At 38.0% G+C, this 12,928-nt stretch overlaps 1 protein-coding gene and 1 pseudogene across 1 annotated transcript in view; one reads left to right on the plus strand and one right to left on the minus strand.

Annotated features, from left to right (window-relative positions):
* The window catches only part of LOC137254421 (uncharacterized), a 272,003-nt gene that overhangs the window by 230,650 nt on the left and 28,425 nt on the right, over positions 1-12,928 (minus strand). The window lies entirely within an intron of this gene.
* On the plus strand, positions 2,368-4,094 carry LOC137253203 (putative nuclease HARBI1; annotated as a pseudogene).

Raw genomic sequence — 12,928 nt, forward strand, 5'->3', positions numbered from 1 at the left:
TAATGGCAGCACTAAGAGCTTTCTTCGCTCCTTTGTACGCTTCCGACTTTTCTAGAGCCTCAGGCCTGCCGCGCGCGCGAGTTGCTAGCCTTCGCATCCTGTGGCATATTTTCCGCAGCTCCGCGATTTCGCTATTCCACCAGTATACCTGCTTTTTACCCCTCCACACTCCCCTCCGTGGCATAGAGAGGTTGCAAGCGTGGCGAAGACAGCTCATTGTCTTTTCAACCGTCTCTTCCGTCGGACTGGAGTTGTTGATTATCCGTCGGGCATCCCCCAGTACTGATGCGGAGAACGTGGCAGAGTCGACCTTGGATGCGTCCCATGCTTTTGTTCTGCGTGGCCCGTTCGGAATCTGCCTCTGACCGGGATCGTTTAGGTGGAAAGTGATGTAGTTGTGATCGCTGCCAGTCAGATCCTCTATGACTCTCCATCCAGCAGCGGTCAGCAGCAGGCTTTCTGACACTAGTGTTACATCGGGGATCGAGTATCCAAAGCCTGGCCGTCGGTATGTAGGGGTCGTACCAGTGTTAAGCACGTTCAAACCGAGCCTGGCTGCCATCTCAAGGACTAACCTTCCACGGGTGTTAGTCTGCGGCATTCCCCATTCGACGGCTCTTGCGTTAAAGTCTCCCGCCACAACCAGGTTACTAGTTAAGTCCCTCAGGTCGTCTTCAATAAGTTCAAGCTTCTCCCTGAACGTTTGAATGGGATCATTCGGGGACAAGTAGCAGCTTACTATTGTGGTATTATTCGTAGTTAGGCGGACGTAGCCTTGTCCGGCAACACGGTTCACAATATTGGCGTTTGCATCTGTCATCCAGATTGCGGCGGTGCCGGTGTTGTCTATATGCCAATCATTTCGGGCTCTATAGGGTTCGCTGATGATAACGCTGTTAGCTTTATGGTCTAAGACCAACTGTTGTAGTAGCTCATCAGCAAGTCTGCTCCGGTTTAGGTTGCCTTGGATAAAACTAATCACTATTGAATTTGGACTTTGGTTAAAGTTAATGTTAAAGTTAAATTTAAAGTTAAAGTTAAAGTTAAAGTTAAGGTTAAAGTTAAAGTTAAAGTTAAAGTTAAAGTTAAATTTAAAGTTAAAGTTAAAGTTAAGGTTAAAGTTAAAGCTAAAGTTAAAGTGAAAGTTAAAGTTAAGGCGAAAGTTAAAGTTAAAAATAAAGTTAAAGTTAAAGTTGAAGTTAAAGTTAAAGTTAAAGTGAATGTTAAAGTTAAAGCGAAAGTTAAAGTTGAAAATAAAGTTAAAGTTAAAGTCAAAGTTAAAGTTAAGGTTAAAGTTAAAGTTAAATTTAAAGTTAAAGTTAAAGTTAAAGTGAATGTTAAAGTTAAAGTTAAAAATAAAGTTAAAGTTAAAGTGAATGTTAAAGTTAAAGTGAAAGTTAAAGTTAAAGTTGAAAATAAAGTTAAAGTGAAAGTTAAATATTAACTTCTCATTTATTCAATAAAAGTAAAAAATTTGTTTTCTTATCGGTCACCACGCTTAAAAATTAATATCAAAGACAAAACTTGAATTAATATCAAAGAAAACAAAATGTTGCATAAATATTATAATTGCATAAGTTGATAATATGCAATAGCTTTACCGCGGCAGTCCCCGAGTGCCACACGTCCTTTTTTCTTTTGCGGGCGTTGCTATATTATAAAGTTCCTTCTCTTTGTTAATATTTGTTATGTATTGCATTGTCCATTTTTTCCATTTTTCGAAATGCTTAATATCGAAAAAGTTCCATTTGTTTTTAGTTACGCCTGTAAAGATATCTCATTTTTTGCTAATCATGTTATCGGACGTACGGACAGAAAGTTTTCGTTACTTACACAAAGTTATCGATATATTTTAATTCAATTTGTTTTAGCAAACTTATACATTTGTTTTCGGAGTGTTACCAATTTGTTATCGGTGTGTGATGGAAAAGTTGTCGGTTTCCCTATCAAAAATGTATCGATTCGCTATCGAAAGGTTATCGGTTTCATATAGAAGTATACCATTTTATTATCCGAATGTTATCGATTTGCTAACGACGGCTCATCCTGATATAGAAACATATACAACTTTAATATAAAATCCATGACAAATGCGTAACCCCTCTATGACCAACCGATAAGAAACCAATAAGAAGGTGATGACTCGTAATAACAGGCCAATTATTATTACGCATATTGTCACTTGCGAAGCGAATATATTTGGCGATTCGAACAGATTGGCGAATTCACATCAAATTTGCATTGTGAGTGGCGAATGAACTTATTCGACTGCCATGTGTCATTGCCATTCAAACAAATTTAATTAGTTCATCCGAATTTGACGTTTCTGTCATCTGTTTTTATTATTTATTTATGCACAAACAGAAATGTAAAAAACAAGTTTATTAAATAGTAATAAATAAAGTTAAAAATGTTTTATAACGTTGATCTTTTTGAAGACAATTACAATGTTGAGCCGCGAGTTGATCTTCTTCGTCAGCGGCGTTTTATAAGAGATTACTCCAATCCCATGGAGCTTCCGTCCGCAGGGTAAGTGCAGTGCATATTGGTTATTCAAAAGATGTAAATATTTTTTGTGCTTTTAGATTCATAGCAAATTTCCGGCTAAGCAAAGATGCATTTATGTATGTGCTGGACAAAATCAAGAACAGTTTTCACTGCCGCTTGTCATCATCTGTAACGCCAATGCTAAAGTTGTGTTGCGCACTCCGTTTTTTTGCCCATGGCAGTTATCAGCAAGCTGTAGGGAATGAGTTTCATTTGGGACTTACGCAACCCACAGTTTCCCTCATTTTAAAGGAGATACTACCAATTTTGCAGAGAGAAATTTGCAGGGCGGCGATAAAAACCGAAATGACAGAAGAGGAAAAGCAACAGGCAAAGAGCAAATTTTTCATCAGGTCAGAAGTACCCAACGTGATTGGCTGTGTTGATGGTACGCATATTGCGATTTATGCTCCCAGCGCAAATAGACACCTCTATCTGAATAGAAAAGGGTTTTTTAGCATAAATGCGATGATTGCAAGTTTTTAAGACATGGATACATAAAATATTGTTGTTAGTAAATTGTATATTTCAGGCTTGCGATCATGACATGAATATCCGGTTTGTGGATGCTAGATATGCTGGTTCAACACATGATTCGTTTGTGTGGAATAATAGTTCATTAAAAAGTCATTTGGAAAATATGCATCTTAGCGGCGATAACCCTATTTATTTAGGTAATTTTGCTAGTTACATCAACACAAATATAATCGGGGTATTAAGACTTAGCTCGTTACTCAAAACTATCGACTAACGGAGTAACGAATCAAGTCCGCATACCCTTACTTTTTATGACGTAATATTAAAAAAAATATACTTATTTGTAGGTGATTCCGGGTACCCGCTGAGTTCCTACTTTCCTATCACCCTTCCGTCTTGCAGAGTCCGGAACTAGGGAATCAATTTTTAATAAGAAGCACGTAAAAGGTAGAAACACCATAGAACGTACGATCGGAGTTCTGAAATGCCGTTTCAGATGCCTCCTCGGAAAAATGCACTACAATCCTGACAAAGTTAAATCGATTATAAACATATGTTGCGCTTTGCACAATATTTGCAAGAAATTTCGAATCAGTGATCCAGACGAAGCAGAAATTTTTACTGACGCCATTGTATCGTCGGAGCCAAGTAATGAAGATGGCAACGGTACACCAGGAGAGCGCCGCAGAATACAAATAGCTGATGCTTTACTGTACAACGAGTAGGGCCGTTTTAATGGCGTTTTCTTTTGTACAAAAAAGTTTACTCTCGTGTCACCTATTGAACTCTTGACCTAGGTTGGTTAGGAATTAGTTAGGTTTAGAAGAGTTATCGAGGCCAATGCCCCACTAGGGGAAATGGACAACAGTATTAATTTTTACCTATATTTTGTATTTGAATACAGTAATGCTAGTGAGCTAAGGAACGTACTGAAATTACTTTTGTTGTCTGTAATGAACTTTAAGTTTTATTAGCTGTATTTTATTCACAGATAAAAGCAAAAAAATACAAATTTTAAAATATGAAGATTTTGTTGAAATTCCTATGAATTAAATTGAAATAAGATTAAATTGAAATCATAAAATGGACATTTGCTTAATTTTTATTTCATTTATTTAATAAAAATCAACAATTCAATTCAGACTTATAAAATGGTGAAGGTACATATATATTATTACTACAAGGAAATAAATAAAAATCAAATATTTATTTCAGACTTTTTAGTTGACGATATGCGTATTAGGTTATTGCTGCTTATTTCATAAGTATAAGGCCACTCATATTAACATGTTCTATTTTTTTGTATTATTTCGTTTAGTTAATATTTTTTGCTAATAGAATACCAAAATAGGAGTCGTGTACAAATATACGCTCTAAACTTTGTGGATGTTTTTAAAGGTTAAAAGACGTTTTTAGAAATGTTAAAATTTCTTTTTAATAATTCAAACCTAAGAACTGAAAATATCTTTTTGTAGCCCATTAAACTTTCCTTCATATGAAAGTATATGATGCCTCCAGTAAATAATTTTTAAAACTAACAAAGATCTGACCCGTTCGGCGAGTCGGTCTTAAGAGTTACAATTTAATGGGATACAGAAATATAACTTCGATTCAAATGTTTGAAATATTTGAAAAAATTTTCAAGATATTTCAAAACCTTTTTTAACTTTTACAAAATGTTCACAAAGTTTGGAGTGTCGATTTAAAGGGTCTTAATTTGGAATCCCATTAGCAAAAAATAAAAAATAATACGAAATGTTAAAAAAAATTAGAACATGTCAATATGGGTGGTCTTATAATTATGAACTGGGGTATATTACACTTAAAAACTAGTTTAAAATAAATCACATATTAATTCAGTACTTCATTAGAAAATAAAATATATAAATATAAACACAAATTCAGTCACGTAAAAAAAAAATAGAAATGAAACTGAAAGTAGTTGGACGATTTGATTATTTCCTTAGATTATATTTCAAGGTTTTCAGTTCGAACTCCTTCATTTTCATCTCCATTTTTTCCTTGTGTTGTCTTTTTCTTTCAACACTTTCTTCCTTTTTTCTCTCTTCTTTCTTTTTCAATAGTTTTATTTGGTCTTTTTGAGTTCGTACGTTTTTCTAGCATATCTTGCCATTTCGTCTAATTTTTCCGTCACTTTTGTAATTCCTTCGCAAAGGGTCTTTTGCATTTCTCCCTGCTTTTCAAGTGCCTTCAAGCGCATATTTTCGCGATCCTCCAGTGTCATCCTCGGACGGGGAGTCGATGAACTTGGAGTGATATTTAAGTCTCGAGGATCTTCTTCACCCTCGGTTTCACTCGTGTTGTCACTCTCACCCCCGTTATTACCCGGATTATTGGATCCACGCCCGTTATCACCCGGATTATTGGCTTCTTGGAGGTTCAGTAGCTCATCCACGGATCTCTCTAGCGCAGATAAACTTCGCTGGGCGTACGGTCCTCTTCCAGTGGCTACGCTCTCGCTGCGGTTTGTAGAAATCTTTTTTTTAAGCTTCAACTTATAATCTAACCAAACCTAGGACAAATATATTGGTAAGTATGAACTGACACCCAGAATACAATTCAGTTACTACTAGAGGCCTGCACGGATGCGATGGTTCGGGTATATAACTAAGTAACGCTTCTGACGATTATCAGGTTGTCAGTTACTTTGGAAACTTGCATCGTGACATCGTACGGTTACTTTTGAAACTAACTGGTTAAGTATCTTATCGGGTATTATCAGAAAAATAGTAGGCGGTGGCTCGGAGCTAGGATCTAACCAAACCTAGGGCCCATCTCTGCACCCTTCACAATGCCAGTAACATACCCGAGTAGATACGTTAGCAGGTAAAGCTGCTTTACTTGAGTCGATTTCCTGGTAAATTTTCTCAAACAAAGTGCCTACTTGTATATGATGGATGAATTGAGTTAGGAGTCAAAAAAACCATCAGTAATTCGACTCGTGTAAAACAGCCTTAAGTATCAAAAGTAACTCCAGTCAGTAACCGTACGATGCTACGATGCCACGATTCTGCGATGTATACTTTTGTATTATTCGTGCAAGTCTATTCTTCTTACCTTGTCCACTCGCGCCCGTTACGGATTGGAGGACCTATGGAGTTAAGATCCGTGACGAAATGATCCCACAATTCTGCCCTGCTCCTCCTGGTCTCTCCAAAATTCCCCATGCCTCAGGCGACGTCTGGATTATTTTCCATCAGCTCGACCAGCTTTTGGAATTGCTGCGGCGTTGTTCTTCTCATTCTGAAAACTTCATTTATTCAAACCAATAACTCAATTTAATTAAATGAATTACTCACTTTTATTTATTTATTCAATTTATTTACTTTTTTCAATTGAAAACATTCAAATAAATGCCAATGCGTCCTTTTCTATTTTCAAGCGCGAACAAAATAAGCATTCGACAAATTTTGACAGATTTGGCGAAGCGAATATAGTTTTTTCACTTGTGGCAATTCGACAAATTCATCTTCGTCACTCACTCGACTTTTTTTGGCGAATTCGCTAGCGATTCGCATCTCGCAATTCGAGACCGTGAAATTCGACAAATACGCATATTGTCACTTGCGAAGCGAATGAAAATTTTGTCGAATTTCGCGGTCTCGAATTGCGAGATGCGAATCGCTAGCGAATTCGCAAAAAAAAGTCGAATGAGTGACGAAGATGAATTTGTCGAATTGCCACAAGCGAAAAAATCATATTCGCTTCGCCAAATCTGTCAAAATTTGTCGAATGCTTATTTTGTTCGAGCTTGAAAATAAAAAAGGACGCATTGGCATTTATTTGAATGTTTTCAATTGAAAAAAGTAAATAAATTGAATAAATAAATAAAAGTGAGTAATTCATTAAATTAAATTGAGTTATTTATTGGTTTGAATAAATGAAGTTTTCAGAATGAGAAGAACAACGCCGCAGCAATTCCAAAAGCTGGTCGAGCTGATGGAAAATAATCCAGACGTCGCCAGAGGCATGGGGAATTTTGGAGAGACCAGGAGGAGCATGGCAGAATTGTGGGACCATTTCGCCACGGATCTTAACTCCATAGGTCCTCCAATACGTAACGGGCGCGAGTGGAACAAGGTAAGAAGAATATACCTGCACGAATAATACAAAAGTATACATCGCAGAATCGTGGCATCGTAGCATCGTACGGTTACTGACTGGAGTTACTTTTGATACTTAAGGCTGTTTTACACGAGTCGAATTAGTGATGGTTTTTTTGACTCCCAACTCAATTCAAACATCATATACAAGTAGGCACTTTGTTTGAGAAAATTTACCAGGAAATCGACTCGAGTAAAGCAGCTTTACCTGCTAATGTATCTACTCGGTTATGTCACTGGCATTGTGAAGGGTGCAGAGATGGGCCCTAGGTTTGGTTAGACCCTAGCTCCGAGCCACCGCCTACTATTTTTCTGATAATACCCGATAAGATACTTGACCAGTTAGTTTCAAAAGTAACCGTACGATATCACGATGCAAGTTTCCAAAGTAACCGACAACGTGATAATTGTCAGAAGCTTTACTTAGTTATATCCCGAACCATCGTATCCGTGCAGGCCTCTAGTAGTAACTGAATTGTATTCTGCGTGTCAGTTCATACTTACCAATATATTTGTCCTAGGTTTGGTTAGATTATAAGTTGAAGCTTAAAAAAAGGTTTCTACAAACCGCAGCGAGACCGTAGCCACTGGAAGAGGACCGTACGCCCAGCGAAGTTTATCTGCGCTAGAGAGATCCGTGGATGAGCTACTGAACCTCCAAGAAGCCGCCAACCCGACAGGACAGTCTTTTGGAACCAATAACCCGGGTGATAACGGGCGTGGAAGCAATATTCCGGGTAATAACGGAAAAAAGATCAACGATATAAAACATTTTTAACTTTATTTATTACTATTTAATAAACTTGTTTTTTACATTTCTGTTTGTGCACAAATAAATAATAAAAACAGATGACAGAAACGTCAAATTCGGATGAACTAATTAAATTTGTTTGAATGGCAATGACACATTGCAGTGGAATAAGTTCATTCGCCACTCACAATGCAAATTTGATGTGAATTCGCCAATCTGTTCGACTCGCCAAATATATTCGCTTCGCAAGTGATAATATGCGTAAAAATTTTCATTCGCTTCGCAAGTGACAATATGCGTATATATATAATACTAGCAGACCCGTCAGACGTTGTTCTGCCCTAAATTTGGTCTATCTGCATACATTTTAATAAGCTTTTTCCGTCTAGCCCTGCCATCCCCCCCCCCCTCTTCACTTTTTCTTAATCCGTTTATTCTCTCCTCCCTCCGTCTTTTTCGCTTCATCTATCTCTATCTTCGTCTCACTCTATCTCTTTGTCAGTCTCCTTCCCTCTTTTCTCTTCTCTGAAGTTTTTCCCAATCTTCTTCATCACTTATTGCCAATCCCAGAGGGTAGTATGTATTTTGTTCCAGTCCCATTCCGAGTCCCAGTCCCACTCCCAGTCTCAGTCCTAGTCCTAGTCCTAATCTCAGTCCCAGCCCGTCTGGTCTACTTCCCGGAAAAATGGATTGTAAATACTAATATAGGCAAATTTATATACCAAATTTCAGGCAAATCGAATAGGACATATGTAAATAGGTATGTGGGTATTATTAATTCGTGTCTTTATTTCGGCTTCGCATGCATATTTATCAGTTTTGTCAGGTTGATGCGACTAAATCGAATATCAAAATGAAAATTACTTTAAAGCTCTCAGCAACAGCTTTCATTTGATATCCATATTACACACATATTCTATGGGTATCCGGGTCCAGGTTTTGGCCTATATATCGAGACCCTAGTCACCCAAGGGTATAAAGATTACTCTGTACTAAAGCACACATCAACGGCTTCAATTTGATACCCATAATGTAAAACCACATACTGGTGTTATCCTGGTCCACGTTTTGGCCTATATTTCGAAACCGTAGTCACCAATAGGTATGAAAACTTCCCTGTACTAAAGCTCTCATCAACAGCTTTCATTTGTTATCCATATTCTATAAACACATTCTAGGAGCACCCGCGTCCACGTTTTGGCCTATATCTCAAGACCCCAGTCACCCAGGGGTATAAAGATTACTCTGTACTAAAGTACACATCAACAGCTTCAATTTTATACCCATAATGTAAAAACACATCCTAGTGTTAGCCTGATCCACGTTTTGGCCTATATCTCGAGACCCTAGTCACAAATACATATGTAGGTATGAAAATTATCATGTACTAAAGCACTCATCAACAACTTTCATTTGTTATCCATGTTGTATTACCACTTTCTAGGGGTACCCGGGTCCACGTTTTGGCCTCAATCTGGAGACCCTAGTCACCAATAGGTATAAAAACTACCCTGTACTAAAAAACTCATCAACAGCTTTAATTTGTTATCCATATTCTATAAACACATTCTAGGGGTACCCGCGTCCACGTTTTGGCCCATATCTCGAGACCCTAGTCACCCACGGGTACGAAAAATACCCCGTATCTAAGTACTCATAAACAGCTTCCATTTGATACCCATAAACACATCCCAGGATTACCCAAGTCCACGTTTTGATCTCAAAACCCTAGCCAGAACGGGATAAAAAGTTTCCTATGTCTGTCTCCTGGTCCTAAGCTACCCCTCCAGTAATTTTCAGCCAAATCTGTTCATCCGTTGTTGAGTTATAAATAGTGTAACTAACGCCACTTACTTTTATATATAAACATGACATTAGAAACTTCAGAAATAACAGCATTTCTCCACTACTTATTGGATGTTATTATACATATAAATCTTCCTCTTCAATCACTCTATCTACTAAAAAAAAGCGCATCAAAAAGTATTTTTCGGGAGATATATGCATTCTTAACCATTTATTATTATTTGTGTATGTACATACATATGTATGTCAAGCTGATATGAAACACATACATACCTATAAACCTACGGCCGAAGTTTGCTCGGACAGTTGACACCGAACAATCACACACACGAATTTTTCGGTAAAAATGTTACTTTTGTTTAAACAATTTGGCTGATATAAGAAAGGAATCAAGTATTTTTTTTTTATGCAGAACAAAGGTAAATATTTCAAAGTTTTACTGAAAAGTAGAATTTTTCAAATCCATCGTTCCGTTTATGAGTTATAGCTGTGTTAAACAAAAATTTTATGATTTTTACTACAATTTGGCAATTTGCTACGCCCCTATAATATATACCTTCAAATTATATTAACTGTACCATCTCACGTAGCTAAGCTTTCAAATGCAAAAAACCGTTTTAAAATCGGAGCATTCTGTGTGAAGTTATGTGCATACATGGCATTTAGCGACTTTATTTTATAAGATTTATAGATAGATAGGTAGATAGATATAGATATAGATAGATAGAAGATATAGATATAGTTATTCCTTCTTCATAATGAGCCGATGATAAACTCATATATCGACGAAGCTATTCTCACAAAGCCCAGAAATATTTGTTTCTGATAAAGTTACCTCTGTTGTAAGTTAGCTTCAAACCCTGGGCGAGCTTTAGTTAACTTAAAAAAGTTTGTTTCCAGACGTACACCTCGAACTTCAGGAGTACTTGGTACTCACGCCTATTTTACTTCCTTTATAAAACTAGGGAATCTTGCAATCCATTTTTGAGTAAATTTCGGGGAGCTATGATCTTGAAACTTGGAACACACAAAATTTTGCTTGATGGTCCAGGAATCGTGTAAACTCAAAAAATCGTCGAACTTGAAAATTTTGCTCTCGAGTTTTAAGGAACTTCCCGATAACCTGAAACTTTTAACAAAGCTTTGGGCTTTATAATGGTACAGTATTTAGGATAAAACAGTTTTCTTGAAAGAACATGGAGCGAGATATTTAGAAAGTCCATTTACAATTATTGAAACCAATAACATGCTATAGAACCCAATGACAATGCAACGAAAGAGAAACAATTTTTAGGTTTGGTCCAGGGGTCGTGAAAACTTAGAATATCATCCGAGCTTGGAAAATCCTCTTCCCGATAACCCAGAGATCTGAAACTTTGAACGAAGCTCTGGGCCTTTTATGCTGAATATTTAGGAAAAAGAGTTTTCTTGATGAGACAGGATGAAGATAATAATATACTTCAATAACAGACTTCAAAACCCCATGGACTTGCGCGTGGGAAACTGTTCTATGTACAGGAGCGACTCGAGATTTTTCCCGACCAAGGGCTGTCCTTTCAGTGCTACCCCATTGAATTTTTTGCATCCCTCCCACACCTCTATCAACTTCTGGAGACATGCAGATTATCAATGACTAGCACAACGGGAGCCCTAAAAAGTATCCCGACAGCAGCATTGCATGCCAATCTACACATCCAGCCTGCAGAGCTATAGGCCAAAAATATCGCGTTATCAGCTGCAGCAAGGCTTAAGACATTGGTGGTGCTTGATTGCAGGCCGTATAACAGTAAAGTGCCATTTATTATCAGGCAAACGCAATATATCGTCTCGTGTCTGAGCTTCACAAGAGAGCCGGGGACTGTTATTGATGTGGGGATTAAAAAAAAAAAAACAAAAAAAGACAAAAAGCATTGGAAAAACTTCGCTCAGGCCGGACCATACATCTGTACTGGGTTTCGGTCATAAAGGTATAGAAGTTAACAAAAAGGTCGATGAGTTGACGAAGAAGGGTGCAACATTCGCTAAATCGACGGAAGACGTCCCAATCCGTTTTTGAGAAATCAAAAAGGGGCAGGAGTTGCATATGATCCCTCAAGCAGGAAAGGCTCGGACAGAAGCGCGGGGCTGCAAAATTTCTAAGATCATGGGCAAGTCCTACGATATTAGACTCACAAAGTGGCACATATTTTTGAAGGGAGAAGACTTAAGGCTAAAGATGGGCATAATTATTGGATACTGTTTTCTGGCGTTACATGCTTATAAGTTAAGCCTCGTCAGTAACAGCAGACGTAGGTAGCTGTAGGAAGAAACTGTTGAGTACGTTTTGTGCTCGTGACCTGCGCTCCCCAGGACAAAGTTCTATCTATTTGGGACAGCAGAAATGCCAGATGTCGAGGCAGTAATTAAGCCATGTCCTAGAAACCTTCTAGTATTTGCCAATAGTACGAAGTTATTCTATAACATAATTCCTGGCGTCTGATTGGGGTTATTCCGTTTGGTCGTCGAAAAAATTCTGCTAACACTATGGGCACTTTGAGTCTACCAGCCAGCTCAACCTAGCCTAACCCACAAGTTCTCATTCTCCCAGCAGATCCTTTCAGCGGGCATGCCTCATATTCTCCTGCTTCGGGAATGTGTTGAACTCAATCCCGATCAATCTCAATATCGCCTCTCCCCTATATCACCGCAAATCTGCAGCTTAGCAATAATCAGCATGGCTTCCGAAAACTACCAACCACCACCCACACCATCAACACACAGACAAATTACGGATTGCATCAAGAACCCCACTGCAGAAAAGTACTCGTAGCGCCAGACTTATCAAAAGCTTTTGATACAGTAAATCACGGCACGTGGCACGTCACAACAGGACTTGGAAGGGTCCACCCTTCCTTCCAGTCTCAAAAGGTGTACTACAAATTATCTGTCTGTGCACGACAATGGCAACAAGTCTGGGCTCATTCAATGATTAGTTGTGCAATAAAATAAGCGAATATCTCCCTATTCTCTCCAGTTTCTTCGCTTCGCGAAACCTGACATTGTCACCGACAAAAAACAAAGGTCGACCATATTGGACATCCACGTCTATAGCTCGCGCTACCGACTGTTCAATATTCAAAAATATTGGATATGACGTTGAGGATCTATGTACATTTTTGAGAGCAATTGTACCTAAGTCCAGATCTGTAACCAAATCCTCAAGTCCCTTGCCGGCAGTACTTGA

The sequence above is a fragment of the Eurosta solidaginis genome, chromosome 5 (assembly GCF_040869045.1).
Source record: "Eurosta solidaginis isolate ZX-2024a chromosome 5, ASM4086904v1, whole genome shotgun sequence".
NCBI classification, from domain to species: Eukaryota; Metazoa; Arthropoda; class Insecta; order Diptera; family Tephritidae; genus Eurosta; species Eurosta solidaginis.